We start from the raw sequence: 7,371 nt of genomic DNA, 5'->3' as shown, positions 1-7,371 counted from the left end.
TAGAACGTTCCTGCACTCACTCAGTTCCTCTTCATCATCTCAAAAAAACCAAAAAACAAAAACCAAAAAAACCCAAAACCTCCCAACCCAAAAACCCACAGCACACTAACAAACTAAAACACAGTGCTGGTATTCAGCATCGGTCTGGTTACTGCCAACCGCTTCTGCGACACCCTCCTCCTCAAAAGCACCGCACCGCTCTGCTCCCCTGCTCCACGCCTGTTCTCAAGAAAGATGCTGCGGCTGTCGCTCGGTGCGCCTAGGATGCCAGGAGACACAAAGTTCCCGTGGCGCTCGGGTGAAATAGCCAGCCCCGTGTGCCTCCCCTCTACCACCCAGCTCGCCTCAACTTCTCGGCCGATTCTCAAGGCAGCCAGCACAGCTCCCACAAAACCAAACGGGAAATGATTAACCAACATGCCATTTCATACTTTACCATTAAATGACGACCCGGCTGACAACCACCTCGCCTCCTCCAGCCGCTCCTCAGCGGGAAGCTACGCCCCCTCCGAGGCTGTTAAAAGGAAGGACCCTAAGGAAAGAGAACAACTCCTTGAAAACTAAAGACAGGGAACGGGATAAAAGCAAAAAACTTCAATAATGACGGGAATTAGGGCAACAAAGAGAAAAAAATGAAAACCGGGGACAGTGAACTAAAAGAGAGATGTAGGAAGACAATTGAAAAAGCAAAGGTACTAATAGAGACGAGGAAGAATTAAAAAAGGGAAACGGCAAACGGAATACAAGTAGACAGAAGCTTTTGTCGTGGTTTAACCCCAGCCAGCAGCTAAGCACCACACAGCTGCTACGGGGGAGAAAATTGGAAGGGTGGAAGTCAGAACACTCGTGGGTTAAAGGAAGAACAGTTTAACAATTGAAGGAAAAGACAACAGAATAGTAGTAATAGTACTAGTAGTAATAATAATAAACCAATAACAGTATACAAAGCAAGCGATTCACTCTACAGGTGCTCACCACTCGCCGACCGATGCCAAGCACGTCCCCGAGCAGCGATCGCTGACTCCTGGCCAACGACCCCCCGTTTCCCTACCGAGCGTGACGTCACACGGGAGGGAATAGCGCTTCGGCCGGTGCGGGTCAGCTGAGCTGGCTGTGGCGCCTCCCAGCTTCTGGCGCACCAGGCAGAGCACGGGAAGCTGAAAGGGCCTTGAGCGGTCTAAGCGCTACTTAGCGACAAACAAAAACGTCAGTGCGTTACCAACATTGTTCTCATCCTAAATCCAAACCGCAGCACTGTGCCAGCTACTAGGAAGAACCTTAACTCTCTGCCAGCCGAAAGCAGGAGGCTTTGAACAGCAAGGGCGATGGAAGAAATAAGGAAAAACTTAATCAATAGCGACAGGGAGCTCCGTCGGAGAAGGAAAATTTAGAAAGCGAGGGCACTAAGGGAAGAGAAGAAACAATTAAACCCAACTAAACCCCAAGGGGAAAAGTCAACATAGAACACTGAAAAAGCAACAGGGATTAGGGAAATAAATGGGAAAATTAAAAAACAGGACAGCGAACTAAAGGGACGGAGAAGGAAAATTCAAAAAACGAGGGCCCTAAGGAAAGACAAGAAAGAATTAAAACATAAATACAGGGGAATAAAGGCAGCAAAGAGGACAAAAGGAGACAGGAGAGTGCTTAAAGGAAGCGGCGATTAAGAACATCAGGAAGTGATTTAAAAACCCGCATCGGTGAACTAAAACGGAGACGGAAAAAACGGAAAAAGACAGAAAATTATTTTTGAATCATTTATATAATACAGCAGATATAGGTTTGCATTTGGAAATCCTTCTTTTTATATACATATATGAATTCTGTATATATACATATGAATATTATTTTTATGTATATATATATATATAAAGGCAAGAGATTTTTCTCTACTGCAATGCCTCGCACCCGTATTTCCAGTTTTGAACGTTTTTGATCACACACACGAATTTTCGAGGCCGATTCCTCCTCTTTTGTCCACGTCTCTCCTTGGACCTGGATCGCTTTTAGTACGGACGCTAGTATCTCAGTAAGCTTTTCAAGTACTACTCTAAGATATTTTCAAAACTTACTGACTGAAAAAGCACACAGCTTCTATGACGAAAACAAAGCCTGTTTCTTCTGAACGCCTGAACTCTTACAAACGGCGTCTTTCCTCTTTTAGGACGCAATTATTGTCCCGATATCATTTCCCAGTAAGCGCACAGAAACAGAAGATTGCGCTTTCAGGAAGGCAAAATAAACGGAGGGAAGTCGGCTTTGCACAGGCAGAACACGCTCCAGCGCAGACCTTCTTCTCCTTTTAGGATCTGCGTTAAAATAGTTCCTAGAAAAACTACAGAAGGAAGGAGAGCTGGTGCATTCTTGACGTTAACTTTGAAGTCCATGCTACAAGCGCCTTAGGAAAAACGCGGACACGCATCGCGGACGCACCTTGTACTCGCAGACCGCTACGCAGCCTTTCCGTCCGTCTTGCGCTTTCACGGCAGAAGAAAGGGCGACCACGGTGAAACGGCGGCAGCTGACACTCTGCTGAGAGAGGAAAAAAAACCTGTAGCATAAAGCTGGGGAGGAGTCCCAAGCTGCCCGGTTTTGTGAAGTCTTGCGAAGGCTACAGCCGAGCAAAGGAAAAAATAGCCGTTTGGAACATAGTGCCAAACGGCATTCGGCAATAAAACTCAGAGGCGTTTGACACGCGCCCATTTTTTGGTAACTTGCTATTTGCTTCCTGTTATCGTTGTTCTTCCTTCAGAACCTCTACTTGGAGCCAACTTCTTTGCTACCGGTTCAAACGTTTCCCTTCCTGGTATTACTAGCACACGGGCCCAGGCAAGTCCCTGAACTGCTCTTCCGAACTTCTCCAAACGACAATTACAGCCACGAAAGAGGACTTCAAGAGAGGAAAAGGAGAGGCCGGGCAGCAAAAGAGCTCTGCAGGCTGCCACCAGTCAACATTCCACTCTTTTTTTTTCTTTTCTTTTAAATGCACCCCCCCCCCCGCCCCCAAATACAAACAAAAAAACCCCCATGACCTTGTATTTTTTTCCCTTTGGGAGCTCACCCCTGTCTCAGCACAGTGTCCTCCACAGAGCAGGAAGCGCAGACGATCTGTATCCCGATTTGCACGCGACGAACCCGTGTTCAGAAGAAATAGGCCAGATCTGTAAGACCGGTGTTATTTTGGGGGTTTTAACAATCACAACGCAATTGCATCGACCGATGCGTTTGTGAGAAAACTCCTTAACTTCTAAACGTAGCACCTCCTTGGGTAAAAAAACGTGTGCGAGACTGAAAAAAAGGGATGATTCAGAGCTCCCGCTCACGATGGAGCCGTGGCGAAAGGAATGAAAGTGAAGACAAACAGCAGCAACACGAAGTGAAATTCGGCTTTAATTCTGAGCACGTGCTTAAGAGACTCTCCAAGCCCACACCTCAATCCTAGGAGCGACTAGCCCTTTTCTGGAAGGACAAACTTTGTTACTTCAAAGTCCTAGACCGAAGGCTCCACGGAACAGAACGTGCACCGAGCCACAGGCCACCGTGCCATCAACGCTCTGATGGCAAAGAAAAACCAAGGAAAACTAAAGTTTAAAGATCGGTTTCCATCGCGTTTCATTCCTTACGTTTCCACTGGCACCTAGGTGCTCCAAAATGAACTCTACTGACCCCGCATGTTACTAACAATTTAGTTCTGCGTATCAAAACAACAGGCTATTTCCAGCTCGCCCATCAAAGTAGCACGACCGACCAGAAGAGAAACACCGGACCCTAAAGAAGGGAACAGGCAGCTCTTCATTTCTCCTAGAGGAAAGTCTGTTCTTTTGCCCGGAAGGCAAACAGCCGAAACTGCCAAGGGAGCACTGCAGGAACGCGGCGCGCTCTCTCAGCTGCAATTTGTCATCGGCTTTTCGGCACGGGCAGCGGCTTTGCCTTTCCTCTGACTTTGATGTGACGCCCCTGGAGCGTCCTTGACCCGGCAAGGGTTTCTCCCCGCTCGCGCAGCCCCAGACACGCGATTACCTGAGCGCCGAGCGGAATCACCCACGCGGGATTTTCTTCCCGGGACGCAGAAGGTGACGCTGGGAAAGGAGGAGGCAAAAAAGGAAGCGGTTTGTCCGGCAGCCACGGCCCTAGAAACTACACCTCCCGGCATGCCCCGGGCAACCAACGTGGCCGACCAAAAGCCCCGGATGCCAGGGGACGCAGCCCTCCGTGCTTTGGGACCCTGCGGGGACACCGTTCCCCCCGCCACCGCCGCACGTGGAAGCCCCGCCGAGCCCCCAGCGTGGCTCCGGGCAGCCCCTGCCACCGGCTGCAGCCGGCCTCCCACGACCGGCGCCGACCCGGCGCCCTCCCACTGCCCAGCCCCGACGCGGTGCCCCCCCGCCGCCCGGCCCCGGACCGGCGCGGCGCCCGCCCGGCCCCGGACCGGCGCGGCGCCCGCCCGGCCCCGGACCGGCGCCGCTCGGCACGGAAGCCCCCCGCCGCCCGGCTCCGGACCGGCACGGCGCCCCCCCCACCGCCCGGCTCCGGACCGGCGCGGCCCCCACCCGACTCCGGGCTGATCTCGCCACCGGCCCCGACCCGGCGCGCCCCCCCTCGCCCGGCTCCGGGAAGCCCCACCCGCCCGGCTCCCACACGGCACCGCACCCTCCCCGCTCCGTGCCTCCCGCCGGCCCGGCCGCTCCCCCCCCAGGCACCGCCGCCCTCCTCGGGGCTTCCCCGCTCACCTCCTCCCTGCCTGCAGCCGCAGCCCAACGACCGCTCCGCCCCACCCTGGGCTCCCGCTGGCCCCTCCGCAGGGGGAAGCTGCGCCCACCGCGCGATGCCCGCCCGCGACGCACCGCGCATGGTCTGGGAGGAATTCCAGTTTAATCTCTGTGGGCTGGACGACCTTCTGTATCATCCAGGGGACTTCTCGTTTCACCTCTATGCTCTGGAGGGCCTTCTCGATGGTCTGGGTGGACTTTCGGTGTCATCTCCATGGTCTGCGGAGCCGCCCTATACTCCGGGAGGACTTGCGCTTGCATCTCGATGGTCTGGAGGACAGTCTTTAGAATCTGGGAGGACTTTCTGTCTCCTCTCTATGGTCTGGAGGACCTTCTCGATGGTCTGGGTGGACTTTCGGTGTCATCTCCATGGTCTGCGGAGCCGCCCTATACTCCGGGAGGACTTCCTCTTGCATCTCTATCATCTGAAGGACAGTCTTTCGCATCTGGGATGACTTTCTGTCTCCTCTCTATGGTCTGGAGGACCTTCTCGATGGTCTGGGTGGACTTTCGGTGTCATCTCCATGGTCTGCGGAGCCGCCCTATACTCCGGGAGGACTTCCGCTTGCATCTCGATGGTCTGAAGGACAGTCTTTAGAATCTGGGACGACTTTCTGTCTTATCTCTATGGTCTGGACGACCTTCTCTGTGATCCGGGAGGACTGTATCGGCCATTTTGGTGGTTTGGACGAGTTATTTTTTTGCCGGGGGGAGTTTGGTTTTTTAAGCTTTTGTGTGCTCTGTGCAGCCGCAGCCCAACGACCGCTCCGCTCCGCCCCGGGCTCCCGCTGGCCCCTCCGCGGGGGGAAGCTCCACCCACGGCGCGATGCCCGCCCCCGATGCACCTCGCATGCGCTGGCGAAGCTCCGCCCCCCCAGCGGCAAACCCCGCCCTCTGCAGCAAAGCTCTGCCCTGCACACAGCACGCATGCGCCGGTGAAGCTACGCCCTCACACGACAAAGCTCCGCCTTACCACCGCTAGGCTCCGCCCCCCGCGGCTAAGCTCCACCCCAACACAGTGCGCAGGCGTGGTGTCCAGGGGCGGGGCCTGTCGCTAGGGGTGGTGCCCTTCCCCTGCCCGGGGGCATCCAGGGGCGGGGCCCGGCGCTAGGGGCGGGGCCGCTCCACACCAGGACCGGGGATTTCGGCGGGGCGGGGCTGCAGCGGAGGCGGACGCGGCAGTGCTAGCAGCAGCAAGCGCCTCCCGTGCGGCGAGAGCGGCGCTTCCTTACCGGGAGGCAGCAACGGCTGCGGCGGCAGCACCCCGCGGCCACCGCGCTGTCGCATGCCCGTTACCGGCCACCGGCACCGGCGCCCACGGGGACGCCACCGCCCCTGCGCGGCTCCCGCCCTGCAGTACCCGCTTTTGGCCGCCAGGCGGCAGCACCACACCAAGCCCGGCGCTCCGACCGCGCCCCGCGGGGAGAAAGGACTCGCCCCCCGGCCCGCCTGGGGCCGCCCGCAGCCGCCGCCGCCGCCGCCGCACGGGGGGGGGGTGGGGGGTGGGGGGGGGTGTGTCACAAGCCTCGCCCTTCTCTGCCCCTGCTCCCGCTCACAGCCCACGCAGCCACAGCCATCGCCTCGCCACCAAAAAGCACCCAAGCGGCTCGAGCATTTCAGTCCTCTGCACTTGACAGCTTGCAGCGGCTGCTGGCCCTTTCTCTCCGCGCCCCCCACCCCAGCACCCAGCCGGGGGACGCAGCACAGGGAACCTGGTCAATACCTTTGCCTTGCCTCGGCTTTTTTGCCCCCAGAGTAAGCCCCCGGGAGTGCTGGATTCATCTGCATGTGGCATCAGGGGTGGGAGAGTGACACCAGCGAGTCAACAGACCCTGGAGAGATTTTAGTAAAAAAAATAAAAAGATCAGAACCAGAAGGGTAAAACTGAGAAAATTCACGGATTGAGATAAAACCAGTTCAACAACCACAGCCACCATTACAGAAAAGAGGAAAACTAAAAATCTAAGAGAAAAACAAAAGCCAATGCAGACAAGCCATACAAATGAAAACAATTGCTCACCACCAAGCGACTGATGCTCCGCCAGTCCCTGAGCCGCAGCCCCCCGCCAGCCTCCCCCCTCATTTTATGGCTGGACGTGACGCACACGGTGCGGGATGTCCCCTTGGTCGGCCGGGGTCCGCTGCCCCAGCCCCCTCCCCTCCCAGCTTTCTGTGCCCCCGCCTGCTCGCCGGCGGGGCAGGGTGAGGAGCAGAAAGGGCCTTGACTCTGTGCAAGTGCTGCTCGGTGACTAAAACATCCCTGCGTGTGTTATCAACACTTTTTCCAGCACAAATCCAAAACACAGGGGCAGGGAGAGTGGGATGGGAGCAGGGTGCAGGTGGTGTCTTGCGGAAACAGTCATTTTCCAATTAGCAAAACTGCTAACTGCTTGTGCCTTGGGAACGGAATTTGGGAGGGAGCTCAAAGAGATGAAAGTGTTTGTGTAAGTAACAAACTGTGGACAACTAACGGCTCCAGCCTTGAGGAAGAGCTCACAGACCGATAAAAGGGAGCATCTTGGCACCAAAGACTGGACGGTGGCCAGAGAAGCGTGACGTTTGATCAAACTGCAGAAAGTGGGTGAAAGGTAAACGTGGTGAG

At 55.8% G+C, this 7,371-nt stretch overlaps 1 long non-coding RNA gene across 1 annotated transcript; it reads right to left on the bottom strand.

Annotated features, from left to right (window-relative positions):
- Nucleotides 1-4,020: 4,020 nt before the first annotated feature.
- On the bottom strand, nt 4,021-6,830 carry LOC148053788 (uncharacterized). The gene is made up of 4 exons (XR_015707910.1): nt 6,790-6,830; nt 6,493-6,601; nt 4,731-5,415; nt 4,021-4,079 (listed from the first exon to the last, which is right to left on the bottom strand). It is a non-coding gene; the product is annotated as an uncharacterized LOC148053788 (long non-coding RNA).
- Nucleotides 6,831-7,371: the final 541 nt, after the last annotated feature.

The sequence above is a fragment of the Nipponia nippon genome, unplaced genomic scaffold, assembly GCF_047370975.1.
Source record: "Nipponia nippon isolate SJK-2023a ecotype South Korea unplaced genomic scaffold, ASM4737097v1 scaffold_37, whole genome shotgun sequence".
Classification (NCBI taxonomy): Eukaryota; Metazoa; Chordata; class Aves; order Pelecaniformes; family Threskiornithidae; genus Nipponia; species Nipponia nippon.
This window is presented reverse-complemented; position numbering and strand designations above follow the sequence as displayed.